Raw genomic sequence first — 12627 nt, 5'->3', positions numbered from 1 at the left:
AAAGTTGTAGTAATTGTTGCTTTTAGCCTGCGGGTACCCTGGCTCTGTTCCCAGTATCTGGCAATACAGCAGATGTCACATCTGCACTTATCTCAGTTTCATGACCTCTTTAGATATGGAAATGCTTTGTCAGATATCGCTTTTCTTTGGAAAGAGTTTCTAGGAAGAATTAGATGCAAACAAATACAAAATCAGCTTCCTGAGAAGGGGCAAACAAAAACCTAAGAACATGCATTACTTCAGAAATACATTGTCAAATACACTATCCTGGTAAGTCTAGTATGTTGACAGATGGAAAATCCCTCTCAGTTATCAGACAATTGAACAGTTATTTTTAAAGAGCTGACAAACTAGTGAACTGTGTGTTATTCTGCAAGAAAAAGCAGCACTTAACCTGTGGATAATGTGTGAAAAAGTGGCTTTAAGTGAAAGAATCTGACAGACTATGGGAAAGTAAATACCAAGGTATGAAAGAAAATTTATGGATCACAAGTCCTTTAAGATACAAGAGGTAGGCATCATGCTGAAGCAATACATCAATCATTCAGGACACCCAACTCAACCCAGAATATTGAATATTTGGGTTCTGACTGGAAACTAGATTTTGTTGAGTCTTCTGAAAGATTTTTTTTTTTTTATGGCAATAATTATCTTAAAACTGAAAGCATGATTTTTGCATCTGAATTTATTGACATCTGAGACTGAATGTTGAAACCCACAGCACCATACTGCAGAGGAGCTGGCCAGTAGGACAAAAAGCTTTTGGCTTCTGGCATGACAGACTATATCTATAGAAACAGTTGTTAGCTAATGACTTATATTACAAAACAATATTTTATTATACAGTTTTCCATATCTGTCCTAGCTGCAGGACCAGTTCAATTTCTAGCCTTTGTCAAAGTGTTTAGGAGCACTTTCTCTATCATCCAAGTCAAAATGAAAAGTCTTGCATTCTTGCCTGAGGCATTGCCACTCTTTCATGGGCCATGCTAGAATATGAGTCAGAGAAAAGGTCCAGGTTTAAAACAGCAATAAACAAATAAACAGCTACTGATTTTTTAAATGTGCTTTGCATGAAAGTCCAGCAGAGAATATTGCAGGGCCAACACAGATTTTTTTATGCCAAGAGCTAAGGGAAAGATATAACCAGTAAAACTACGGTAAAAGTACCCTCTGGTAACTCCTTTAACATCAATCTCTTGAAGTACATTTGAATCCAGAGAGCGTCTCTTGCATCCAGAGATGATGGGGTTAATGCCCAAAAAAACTAGAATACCATGTAGTATCAACAGGAAGGCTCATTATGTGGCAGCACACATTTCCATGTGAGGTCACCTTAATTCTCCCATTAGATACATGTGACATCTGGTTGGGAGTTAGATGTGCTGGCACTTTGGAAATTGAGAAGGACAAAAAAGATGGGCAAGTGAAGGAAAGGAAATATGTAAAAAGAAATTCAATCCAAAACACAGCTGATAAACAACAATCTTTGCAACTGAAATCTTATGTTTGAGGTATTGAAAAGGAAAAGCAGTAGCTCAAAACATTACTCTTTTACGGCTGTTTCTCCTAGTTTGTGTTCTAAAATGTCCTCAATCACATTTTTATTAATATCTTTCTACTCAAAGACTCTTAGTAGCTGTCAGTGCAGTGCTAGCTCGGGAGTTTGACATCTTTGGTGATAAGGATGAATATGAAAGCAGGGTCCTCACTACAGGCTACTTCTGCCTCTTAGCCAGATTTGTGAGGTTGAGAAGGGCTCCTAAGAGCATTAGGCATATGTGAGAGAAGAAAGACAGGGGATTAGCCGGAGAGAATTCAAGGCTAAGGTTTGTCAAGAAATGAAGCAGATGACTTGAGAAGACTGTGAAGCTAGGTATAATTCTGACAGAGAAGGGCAGAAGCGGGAGTTTAAGAAGTGAGTCACTGTTTTCCCCTTCCCAACCCAGCTGATAAACCAAAAAATGAGCAGCTGTAAAATTAAAGTATGCTGCCAAAGACCTGAACTGGGACAACTTGTAGGCTTTATATAAACCATCTTAAGACCATAGGAGAGAGAACTTAAAAGGTTGGAAATATTATATGTGAGATTCTTTTTCCCCTGCTTGGATCCTGAGCTGCCTCAGGACTGAAAGATTTGACTGTTTAAGGAGACTATTGGGCAGGTAGAAAGGTATGAAAAGGATCATAATATCCAGTAACCTTTAAAAAAGAAGTAACTGAATTGCTCAGCATGCTTGGAGTAATGAATATACCTTCAGTTTTAGTGAGTTAGGGTATTTATTAGTTCATATGTCAGACATTTGTGCACTATACCTTGTTCCTGCCTTTTGTAATTCTGCTACATCAGTTCTATGATGTCACAACCAAAGGCAGCAAGGTGTGAGAAAGAAGAGTTCTTTTTTGGTATAAAACCAGTAAACCAAGTGTGAAAGCCAAAGTAATTTTGAATAATTACCTAGAATAATTACCTTCAAATAATTCTTGCTCTTTGTCATTAGGAAGGTAAGCCATGCTGTGATAGACCTACGTACTGTAAAGCCGAGACTGGCACCTCTTTGGATGCTTCTGGCTGAGAATTGCCTTCAGTAACCCCCTTCACACTCATCTGTTGCTGACCTGTGAGCCATTCCTCTGACTTCCTCTGACTAGTCTTTTTCTACTTATAGATCTGTTTTCCAGATACAGTAAGTTGTTATTAGTATAAAACATAGATAGTCTCTGCTATGATACTGCTGGTGCAGTAATACAAACATAATTAAATGGATTTTTTTGAAATTAATATTTAATGAATAATAATTGCGTTGTGTGTACATAGTGCAAGCAATACGCTAACATAAACTATACTAAAAGACTGGGGGAAGACACAGGTTCTTCTGCTAAAAAGAAATTAGAAAATATGTGTAACAAAACTGTGCTTGTACCATATTTGTTTTAGTTCTTCTGTCCTTTCTGTTTTGTATTTGATTCAACTACCACCAATCAACCCTACTCATAATTCTGTATAACTCACATGCATCATCTGTTTGCAAGAAATGTAGACAATAAAACATATATTCAAACAAGTTTTACATCAAAATAAAAAGGAAGAATGGAAACGGAAATGCTGTTTTGCAGTAACAATGGGAAGGTAAGGAAAGGACATGAAAATGAATTTACTGTCTGAGACTTCAAGCCATAATTCTTCCTAAACTCCTGAAAACCCACCCCAGACTTAACAGTGCACTTATTGGAAGTGGCCTAATACTTTCTAGGTCTGTTTTCCTAAAGTTAATTCCATAGGAGTATTAGGGCAATTAAGTACCGGTAACGACTGAAAGCTCAGAGTGAATTCAGACAAATGAGGAAAGAGGTAGGTGAAGGAAAAACCGGCCTTCTAAAAATTCTCTTGAAGCACTACTACTGTATGGCATTATTTTTACCTTTGACTCTCTGGAGCTTCAAGAAGCAAACACCATCTGCTAAGAGTATAAACAGAACAGGGAAATGAAACTATCTGGAAAACAAAGCCCTCTTCTGTAGTTGTGCATGTCTTCAAAGAGTTTCTTTGATGCTTTCAGCTTTCCCTTAACATAATTTCCATATTAATTCTACTAGACAAGTGACGGCTCAGTAGAGCTCACATTTATTCTTCTGCTACCTCTTACTTATCACTTAAAAAAATTAACTGCTGTTTGGGTTTTTTTTTTCCAAGGAGTTATAAATCATCAAAGCGCTAGATAGCCTGTACTTGCCGGTTTTTGGATGCGTGCTTACCCTCTCTTCTGGAGAAAGGTCCTTGCTCAGGTAAAGCAGAAGTATATGGCTTACTGCTTGTATTTATTGACCTTGATGATGTGTATACTTACAGAAGTAAAATTTAACAGATGACAATTACAAGATATGTTTCTTACACTTACGGCAAATACTGGAGAAGTAGTCAGAGAATTAAATGTTTCCTCTATATTAAGAATAGAAAACTGGTAGTCAGTTATCTGTTGCTCACTGACCTGTGATAATTTAACTGGCATATAGTGATACCTTTGCCTCAAAGGTTTTTTCTTGAATGCCACGTTAAATTGCTGTGGCGAACTATCAATAGCCTAGAAATGCCACAAAGCCTGCTGCATGCACCACTCCAAACACACACACACACACACACTGTTATTCGCTCAAAGCTACATCAAACTCGAAAGGCCAATCCAATCCACTCTTTTCCTTCCCTTGCCCTTTATAAGAGTCTCTGTTGCTTTCTTAGCCTACTGTTTTCTTGACAGGCTTTATTCCTTGCCCTAGCCTGTTATTACTCTCCAATACTGTTTTCTTGCCAGTAATACTTGAAGTTACACCGAGCAGTAGTGCTTAGGTAGTATGTGTTGTTTTTTCCTTAGTAGAGATTTTGAGATATTTTTTGCTTTTGTTTCATTCCTCTCCTCTCCCCCTCCACTGACCCTGTTTATCTACCTGTCACTGACTACAGGTTGAGAAGGAAAACCATAAACTAGCATGATCTTCCATATTCTCTTCCTGAAACCTGCCTGAAACAGCAAGTAGTAGTGTAACACTGGCAAAACAACATTATAACCCCTTTTTTCTTGGTTTCTTTTTCTTTTGACTTTGCTATTTACAGAAGCCTGAGATATGCTCTAAACTAATCCTGCCATGGCATTGTCTCAGATTGGGTCTGGCGTCCTCCCAAGGAAGTGTGTGGGTAGCTCTTTTTCCCAAAATTTGAAGAGGCACCACTGACATTTTTCTCCCTCACGGCCATTTCAGTTGAGTAGAAAAGAACAACCAAACCATCAAACAGATTTCATTGAGCAGGGGTCATTTCAACATCTGCCTCGTGTACATTGTGCCTGAATAAACACTGATATATTCTGATGCTGCCATTATCATTTCATATATTTTACAAAGAGCTCATAGATGAGAATCCAGGGATTAGTTGGGCATATGAATTTGTGGGGGTTTTTTTTCTTTTTGATGCAGGTGGTTAATCCTCCTGAAGATGGTTCCAAATTTTTTCTTTAGCTGATCTTTTTCACCTCTACTTAACTAACACACATTTTCACAAAAATATTGTTCACTATACCTACCCTGGGATTTTAGAATTTCTGCATATTTTTAGACGTAATTATTTATCAAAATATTATATTAATGAAAATACTTTAACAGTTTATAGCATTCTTACAAAGTGCTTATTTTTTTGTAATATATTAAGTTCCCAAAAGCTGTTGTAAGCATTTTAATTTCATGACAAAACCCAAGATTTTCAGTCCTATTTTCTGAAAACAAGAGTTCTTCACTGCTATTTTTGATAAAATCATGTTTTAATAGAAAAATCTCTAGGTTGTAGTGCTTGTTAATATATGTCAATAACAAAAACCTAGAAAAGACAAAATAATAACCAAACCTTTCCTGTATATTATTATCCGTTCCCTTGTGGCGTGTGCATTAAAATATCTGCCTATTTTTGTTATTCAATCTAATTATGCAATAGCTTCCTAGGAAAGGTTTTTCACTGAGTAAATTGTTAGGGAAAACAATTGTTTGCTACCACCAGCATTTCTGTCTTCAGTGCTGTTTTATATTCTTGTCTACAAACAGAATTTATAACTGAAATAATGGAAGCATATCTTGCCATGCAAAAACATGTACTAATCCAAGAACTGATAGTTTAATTTCAATTGCATGTGAAAAAAACAGCAGACCTCTGGTATTATATTTGACTTCTGCTGTTTTAACTTTTGACCCTTGTGTTTAAACATTAGCTGTTTTACCTGACTATTGTGATCTCAGGCTTAGCAAAAAGAGTTAATAGTTTTAATAGGATATGAATGTTTTAACTTCTCTTTTAAATCTAGGTGTGTCTGCAAGAAAGGGAAAATGCACTTATCATGTTAACAAAAGTAAAGATATAAAAGTTCTGAGGGCTGTAAACATGACTTTGAAAGCTGCTGGTAGGGAAGATGATGCAGTCACAAATCTCCCTGCATTTTTATTGATAAGAAGATAGATGAGAGTGAAACACGACAAATCTTACAGGCTTTTGATTATTTTCACTCATGTCAGAAGTTATGTTAATTTTACATTACCTCACTTCTAATGTTTGTGCACTTCAGTATTGTCACTGAACACTGTTACTAGAGGTGACTGGCAGCAGACATGCTCTTACCTGTCTTCTTTCTCTGCCATAGTCCATCTCCTATATAAGTTTTTTGTAATCATTTTGGCAAGTTAGCTAATTGAGGAGTACTCAGCAAGCCAAGTATTGTGCTAGGTATGAGCACTCAGAACTTAATTAAAGAGTTCCCAAATCATGCACCTTTAAAGGCAGGAGTTAATCCCAGAGAAGAGGGACTCATTTTGATTTTGCTGCAGTCCCCACTGGGTTAAACAGCCAGGTTCAACAGGAACTGCATTTCCCCAGGGAGAGAGGAATGCAACCCTCTGTGCAGCTCCTCTCAGAGTCTTTTTTGGCCATTCAAGATCCTGCATAAAGATAAAACAGAAATTGTGGCTGTTGTCTCTACACAGCGTAGAGAATTTCGGTGAGTTTTATAATGTTCAGATTCAGGGAGGAACTTCATCTCTATTGGAGCCTGCAGTGATCAACAAAATGAGACAGAAACTTTGCAGAATGATTATTGAAAGAAAACAAGAGAAAATTTGCTCAATAGCTTATGGTGGAATGAAATCTAAAACCTGTTCATATGAACAAATGGCCTTGAAAACAGTTGGCTACTGATGGACATCTCTTCTTGCTTGGGGAATTCAGCATAAAAGTTTCAACTGCTTTATACATTCAATTTTTCAGGTGGCAAGTTTACAGAAATGAAACAAAACCAAAGGAATAATATAACCATGGAAAAGATTACATGACGTTATTGAATTACTGATTGCTAGTTTTCCATCATCTTTTAATCACCCCTACAGCTTGCGTTGCCTGATCACATAATGTTGTGATGCAAGAGCTGAAAATGTCTTCAGTAATTTTTAAAAGACATTGCTGTTTTACAAAGCAAAAATGCAGGAGTGTACTAGGTGTAGGTAGCCAGGTGCAGGCAGTGGGTGGGCTTCAGGTGTGACCTCTGTGAGAAGAGACCAGGGGCTGCTCTGTGCTGGACACAGCCAGCTCCAGTCGGCTCCAAAATGGAAGGAAACACATTTTACTTCTTATGGCATTAAAATTAGAATTTGTTTAGAATCATAGTTTGCTAATGAGTCTATGACTTTAAAGGAAGTCACAACAAGAAGGCATCTGCAAGAGGTATTTAGGTTGTGATACAGGTTTTAAGTGGTCCTCAAGTGAAAGTGCATAGCATGTTGGTGTGGCTGTAGCTCTGTAACTTGTTCTTGCAACCTTTCATTTGGCAACAGAAAGAAAAAGTTTATTCTTAATTCTAATAATATAATTTACTTCCTTTGTGGTTTTTCAAAATTCAAATCTGATCAACTGACAAGTATTGAAAAAGTGTGCATCTCATCATTCAGTTCAAATCACTGCTTTCTTCCTACCTCACTGGGTGATCTTCTGCAAAATTAATGATGCACATTGACATCTAAATAAAGAAACTTCTATCCACCTAGAAAAGACTCAAGAACTCCATTAGTCCCCAGAAATTATTACAAAAGGCAAGTCAAAGAATCAGATGTTCAATTCAAAGTATTAGTACTTACCCTACTTCCAGTTGCTTAAGTCTACCCAAGACAATTCTAGCCCAATTTTGCAATCATTTGATTAATTCTGGTTCCAGGAATGATTATCTACAGTAATTAGTATTGTAACCTTAAACGCAGCTTTTCAAAACCCAAAGCATTTTTCCTGATTGCATTTTTATATTCAAAGCTCACAGATGCATTTTCATTTCTGTATGTCCAGTTTTAATTGCCTACATTGAGGTTTAATATTCAGTTCAGCAGACAAAACACCCACACTTAAAAATGAAAGCTGTTTCAAATTCTACCAAAAGAATAATTACAAACAAGCTTCAGAGCCCAACTCTATATTTTTTCATTCACACAAGCAGATTTGACTGATTTTAGTGGTACTGCTCATAGAATTAAGAATCTCATGATTTGGATATTACTGGTCACAAAGATGTCAACTCATTTAAAATACGGGTTAGGAATCTGAAACATTTTCCAAAATACATTTCAGAAAGAAATATTTTCTAAAATGAATTTTAAGCAGTGTTATCTTTGTTACTTCTTGGAGTTAAAATGGTGTTAAAAATGTGACATCCCAAAAATACAAGTCCTTGTCACTTTCTATTATCCAGTAGTTTTAAGTATTTTTAATTAAAATATAATAATATTCAGTACATCAGGAATAATTATGCTGAAGTTATAAATAGAAACCTGTTCTATAGTCCATAATGAAAAAAAATTTTGAAACTGTGTGAAATATGAGCATTGCACACTGCAGAACAAGGTGGCCTCAACTGCAGTGTTTAATCGTTTGGTCTTTCCAAAAGAAGAGTAAATGGACTATTTTGTTATACAGTTCTCTTTTTTCTTTCTTTTTTTTGTTTCTTTCATAATGATGTATCTGCATCAGCAGTTGAATTAAAGCTGGCATGGAATTATGTCTTTCATGTTGGGCTACAATTTTTGTGATGTTCCTTACTTTATGGGGGAGTTATTTCTGTGGTCTTTAGCTCTGTAATAAGATGTCTATCAGAAGCAATTCCAGTCCTATGCCTGCATATAGTTACACTCCTTGCCTTCTATCTCATCTGAAGCAACTACTTTCTGCTCAGCCACACACAAAAGCTTCTTTCCTATGGAAATATAGAGTGGTATGTGGGGCTTTCCACATGCCTTGGTCTTATCCCAGTATAGAGGCAGGATCTTATCAGGAGCAGAAGCTCCCATGTGCTTTGTGCTCACCACTCTGGATATAGCTTTGGATATCTAAGCACTGCAGATAACAGTGCTGAGACCTTGAATATGATTTGATATTCTGTAGGAAGCAATTGTAAAGAGCAAAGGATGAACTTAATGTGCTCCCGGTAGCGGTGCTGCCAAGGAGACGTAAAGATGCATTCTCTATTAGCTGGAGTTTCCCAAGTGTTCTGCTCTTTGGGAGAAAAAAATTCAGGCCTCAAAGAAATAACATCCTTTTAGGAAATGTGTACACAGGCACAGAGCAGCTATACAGCCAGGAGACTTCGTCAAGGGGAAATTTCTCAGATTTTTCCACTAAGCACAATTTTTTTCTGCTGAAGCTTAATCTTTGTAATTTCATCTTGTATTATTTGACTTTTAAAAAAATGCAGTGAGTTCTCAGAGAGCTGGAAATGGAAATACACACACTGCCCAGCAGGATCACAAGGAATAAGGAATGAATCTTAGAGAGGCTGAATGAGGGCCCTTCACTGAGTCCATGATATATTAGGCAATTTCTCATTTTCAGTATTGTTTTCACAAATTCTTGACATAAAAACAAACAAATCCATAGAAGCAGCTACAAGACAGTTCTACCAAAGCCACTACAGTACCCAGTTTTTCCATTTGTGTTTTATTTCTCCTGACAGTAAACTAAAAAAAAATCCCTAAACCCATTATGTCATAAGAATGCACTCAACCCTGTTACCAGTGTGGTGGTCAGACAAATGAAGGGAGTGCAGCAGAAAGTAAAGAAAATCATAGGTGATTTGAAATAAAAAACTCTAGCATATTTAGCATGTATATGCAGAACAAATGCCTTTTCTACATTTGAAAGCACAGAACACATTCTTTTTAAGTTACAGAAATATAAGCATTGAGTTACGGTACTTTTAAGTCTCCAACCAAGATGAGAAATGTGTTAGAGATAGAAGACAAGGTTTGATTAACAGTCGGGGGAAAAAAAATATACCCTATTAACCAGTGTTACAGTTCTTACAGGCTAAAAATATCTGCATTTAGATTGATAATGTTTGCCTTTGGGTTAGAGAAATACAAACCAGCAATCCTTAGATAATATAATGTTGCTGTTCAGCCTGTTAAATTTCACTACATTGATCAAAAGGCTATTTGGTATTAAGCCTGCAGCCTATCAAGCTCAGAAATCAAGAGTTTTGTCTACCAGGTGATAAATGGTAATAGAAAGGATTAGAGACAACCCTTGGAAGAAAAGTAGCTGACACGAAGAGCTGAGGCAGCACTGACATGTTGGCAAACATATGCTTGCAGCAAAAGCGAATTCAAGAACTTCACTGTAAAATTCTTCATTCATTCCTTCAAACATGTCATAGAAATATAATTCAGCTTAATAATGTGTAGATTTTTTCTGTTGCAGTTTCATCAGTCTATAGAGAACATATTTTAGAGAACCATCCTTTGTCTTACATTTTCTAATTTTGCTTTGTTTCTACCACCCACACTCTTTTGAAACATTGTGTACATCCATTAATCCTGATATCATGGTCACGTCTTAGTTTGTGTTTAGAAGGAAGCTATTAATACATTCGCATTCCTCAAAAGAGCATATGTAGCTTACCTCCATTCTTCCTTTACACTTACCTATGCATTTTCTTTAAGTTCCTTCAAGTCTTACTAGCTTGTCACTGAGATCATCTAAAACAGAGATAGGGAGAGATAAGAGATACCTTGTTATTAAATAATTCTTCATAATAAAATAATCTAGGATAGTGGTACAGAGGTTGACTTTTCCTGTCAGTCAGAAGATCATGAGGTGATTGAGAAATGAGAGGATACATGGTAAGAAGAAGGAAAAAAAAAAAAAAAAAGAAAAAAAAAAAGCCCGGAACTCTGAGGTAATGAAAACTTCCACACTGCTGGATTTTGGACCATGCTCATGCTGTTTGGTATTCACTGACTTCTCACACTTCTGCTCCATGCTGTCAGCCAGTAGCTTCTTTGCTCAAAGGTTTCTTTTTTTCCCCAGCTGTGCATCTGTGAAAAGTCCTCCACACTGTAGCATTCTCCTTATTCTCAGCACTAATTTCATAGCACTAAGAAGTTCATCATATGAAAAGGGAGGAATCTAGCAATGATGTTTTTCTAAAAATAATTTGAATATGGAAAACGCTTAAACTACTCAATGACTAAAGTACTTTCTAAGAGAGTTATGTGAATACTTATCCATTTTTGCTGCAGATGTTGGGGAACACCTGCAGTTAGCACAATTCCTACATATTAAAAAAGAACCAAAATAAGTAAAAAGGTGTTGGTTTTGTATGGCTTTGATTGTGTGGTGTCATTGGTAGCTTCAAGAAATGACTGAGAGCATGTGATCCTGTCATGGTATGGACATAATGATGATGTCATTACTTAGTAGGAGTTGGCCAAGTGAAAACTGAGTACAGATGTCATTCACTATTTGTAGAAATGTATACACAAAGACAGGTTAGGAAAAAATGTTTCCCACATAGTTTAAAAAACATAGCATTCTATAATTAAAAGCATAAGGCAATGTTTTGCGAACTCGCCTATGGTGCATGCATGTGAAGAAAAGTAAAACAAGAAGTAGCTTATCAGCAAAATAAAATGTGATTGCTGTTGATGACGAAAATTTTGGTTAAAATTATTGCAACCTGCCATGTTTCCACTTTAATGTTATAATTTAAGATATGACACTGAGGACAAAGAAACATGTTGACCTTAAACTGTTCCTTTGATTCACTTTCATTGCAATTCAATTTTCTCTGTGATAACCAATCAGACTTTAGAAGATATATTTTCTCCGATGTCATCTTTGCACAGAGTCTTAGGGAAAAATTTCTTTTTAAAAACAGGATGGAGAGACAGGCTGCAATTTTTGAGGTTTTTTTTCACTATGAAAACTATTAAATTTGTGATCCCTGTCCAGGAAATAATCTGTGTTATTTTAGAAAACACATTTAATGACAACACTGAAAAAAAAAAAAAATGCACTCTTTCTCATTCAGCAAAACAAACACAGAATGGATTATTTTGTTGGAAGATGACATGGCATTTTTGCCCTTTTGTTTCTCTGTAAATATCGTGCTAAACTATTCAGGATGTAAGGCAGCTGAGGTGATTGTAAGTGGGTCTGATTGCATTATGAGAGGGGAAAGAAACACACATAAATTCTAATCATCTCTGTGTTCAAGGATTTCAGAATTTCTCTTGGGGGGCTTTTTGTTTGTTTTTTGTTTTGTTGTGGTTTTTTTTAAGGTGTTTCTCTTCCTTGTCCCCATCCTTGTAGCCTTTTTAGCTAGGGCTAAGGAGCAACGGTACTACCCTATTAGCACAAACCAGAGCTCCTTCTGCGCTAGCATCCTGCTACACTGCTGTTTGTGCTGTTAATCAAAACCAAAAGCAGGCACTTTGTTGCCAGAGTTCAGGTTTTTATCGCAAGCCTTGTGACATTTGTTTTTACTACTTCAAAGCTCCACACCATCAAGAGGAAGCTCTGTGGGACAAGATCATGTTGATTTGTCTGGTGTGGGTGGTGGAACTGGAGGCTGGTGGCAGGGAGCAGTGCTGCCCTGCCGATGTACACAAGCCCCAGCAATTTCAGTCTCTGACCTATGGAATAGGGTTAGTCATTTTCCACTGCACAGCAATGCTGTAACTCCTTCCCCCAGGAGCATTTGTTGGCAGATACAACATAGCCATAAGGCTTTTCAAAACCTGAGCACTCCTCCCTTATTACTATGATTGAGATTCCCGGCT

The sequence above is a fragment of the Falco peregrinus genome, chromosome 4 (assembly GCF_023634155.1).
Source record: "Falco peregrinus isolate bFalPer1 chromosome 4, bFalPer1.pri, whole genome shotgun sequence".
NCBI classification, from domain to species: domain Eukaryota; kingdom Metazoa; phylum Chordata; class Aves; order Falconiformes; family Falconidae; genus Falco; species Falco peregrinus.
The sequence above is the reverse complement of the archived record's forward strand: the minus strand, read 5'-3'. Positions refer to the sequence as shown.